The following is a 2,685-nucleotide window of genomic DNA, read 5'->3' as shown; positions in this document are numbered from 1 at the left end:
CATGCTTCAGAACACTGTCCTTGAGGCGGTAGAGGTGGGATCATTCGCTGAATCCGAAGAAATGTGTGGTAAAAGGATTGTTTGTCGGTTCATATTGTATTTCATTTAACCAACAAGGAATATCTTTCGAAGGCAGGATAGGAGGTTAACATTCTCTTGGATATGTACTCGGAAAATGAACTTACAAATCTGCGCAAGCTCGAGCTGTTCAGACGCACCGCGAAGGTACTTATCATATGTTCTACTGCGCGAAGTGTGGAGCTGCGGTGTCCGAGTGGTTAAGGAGTTGGACTTGAAATCCAATGGGCCCTGCCCGCGCAGGTTCGAGTCCTGTCCGCAGCGGATATTTTTAATAATATCTTTGTGTGTTATTGCATATGTGGTAAGCTTCCCGCGAATAATCCAAAGACAAAATCATACTGGGATGCTTCTAACTAAATGTAATACAATATATTGGAACGATGTCACGCTAACAGAGCCCAAGCTTGAAGTGTCAGGAAGATCTAATATAGGTCGTGTGGTAACACTAGTAATTTCTTGAGCTTCTGACCAGGTTATTTCTAAAGTGTCATAAATTCCTTGAGAGGCAAAACTTTATAAATCACGTATTTTTTATTTCATCATCATCATCTGTTTACCCTCCAGGTTCGGTTTTTCCCTCGGACTCAGCGAGGGATCCCACTCTACCGCCTCAAAGGCAGTGTCCTGGAGCGTGAGACTTTGGGTCGGGGATGAAACTGGGAAGGGAGGAGAACCAGTACCTCGCCCAGGTGGCCTCACCTGCTGTGGTGAATAAGGGGGATGGGAAGATTGGAAGGGGTAGACAAGGAAGAGGAAAGGAAGCGGCGTGGCCTTAAGTTAGGTACCAACTCGGCATTTGCCTGGAGGAAAAGTGGGGAACAGCAGAAAACCACTTCGAGGTTGGTTGAGGTGTGATTCGAACCCCCTCTACTCTGTTAACTTCCCGAGGCTCTCGTGTCACTTTTCAAATTTTGTAACAGAGCCGGGAATCGAACCTGGGCCTCCGGGGGTGGCAGCTATTTACACTAACCACTAAACCATAAAGGCGGATTAAATGTTTTCTAAATCATTAATTTACGTATGTTTTGAGTAATATTTATGAACAATTAAATGGTTTAAATACCATTACAACAATGGTTTGCCTCTGACTAGATTTCAACTCTGAGATATTAGGTCCAGTTTTGATTTAGTATGTTCCCTAGCTGAGATTTTCAACGTTCAGAGATGCCAGTCCCCGCCAAGAACATGTTCGGTGGCAAACTTCTCCAAAAATTACTCTAAGACAGCGGATCTATTTAATTGAAGTAACATTAATTATTTATGTTTTAGTATAGGAATAGAACAAATTTATTTATTTATAGTGAAGTAGTCCTGTAGGGGAAAATTGAAAAAGTTGAAAATGGATTTTTTGGAAAGTAAATTAATATTGTACCTTGTATATCAGGGTTTATTAAAATTGAAATAGAGATGTATTTTTCCCGAATTAAAAAGAGCTAATTTGTTATGTTGGTTAGTGTAATATCATCATCATCATCATCTGTTTACCCTCCAGGTTCGGTTTTTCCCTCGGACTTAGCGGGGGATCCCACCTCTACCGCCTCAAGGGCAGTGTCCTGGAGCTTCAGACTCTTGGTCGGGGGATACAACTGGGGAGTATGACCAGTACCTCGCCCAGGCGGCCTCACCTGCTATGCTGAACAGGGGCCTTGTGGAGGGATGGGAAGATTGGAAGGGATAGGCAAGGAAGAGGGAAGGAAGCGGCCGTGGCCTTAAGTTAGGTACCATCCCGGCATTTGCCTGGAGGAGAAGTGGGAAACCACGGAAAACCACTTCCAGGATGGCTGAGGAGGGAATCGAACCCACCTCTACTCAGTTGACCTCCCGAGGCTGAGTGGACCCCGTTCCAGCCCTCGTACCACTTTTCAAATTTCGTGGCAGAGCCGGGAATCGAACCCGGACCTCCGGGGGTGGCAGCTAATCACGCTAACCACTACACCACAGAGGCGGACTAGTGTAATATTATTATCAAAAATAACAAGTTTGTAATGAAATATTAGTCTTTTTAAGATATCTGGTTCTACAAGAAATGAATATAATTCAGTATTCAATAGCAGGTGTTATATTAATAAATTAGTTGTTAATTGAATACAATATTTTAAGGGATAAGCTTTAAATAGATATTATAATTATTATAGGAATTATTAAAAATTGTAGGCTTTGAATTAGCCATCATTTGAATAATGTTATAAGTGATTTTATTTTAATGTAATTTTATAATAGTCTAATATTAAATTGAATATTGGAGTAAAGTGCTTAATGTAAATTTAAATTACAATAATGATAAAATTAGTATACAAACGTGTAATATATCTATTGCATGTCAATTTATATAAAGGAACTAGGCAAAACAATAATGTTCACCTGTTTATTAAAAATATATCCTTTTTGAGTTGAATTTAAAGTCGGACCTGCCCCCTGATAATAATTAAATGGCCGCGCTATTTTGACTTTTAAGTAAAGGCTGGAATGAATATTTGACGACACATTAACTGTCTCTGTGTAATAAGCGGAATTTAACTTTTGAGTCAAAAGTCTTAAATGAATATAAGAGAAGACCCTATAGATCTTCATATTAAATTATGTTTATTTATTTTGTTTAGTGGT

The 2,685-nt window shown here is 40.0% G+C and overlaps 1 non-coding gene across 1 annotated transcript; it reads left to right on the top strand.

Annotated features, from left to right (window-relative positions):
- The first annotated feature begins 260 nt into the window (after positions 1-260).
- Positions 261-342, top strand: TRNAS-UGA (transfer RNA serine (anticodon UGA)). The gene has a single exon. It is a non-coding gene; the product is annotated as a tRNA-Ser (tRNA).
- Positions 343-2,685: the final 2,343 nt, after the last annotated feature.

Source organism: Anabrus simplex, chromosome 13, assembly GCF_040414725.1.
Source record: "Anabrus simplex isolate iqAnaSimp1 chromosome 13, ASM4041472v1, whole genome shotgun sequence".
NCBI classification, from domain to species: domain Eukaryota; kingdom Metazoa; phylum Arthropoda; class Insecta; order Orthoptera; family Tettigoniidae; genus Anabrus; species Anabrus simplex.
Note: the sequence above shows the minus strand (reverse complement) of the source record. Positions and strands in the feature narration are given on the sequence as shown.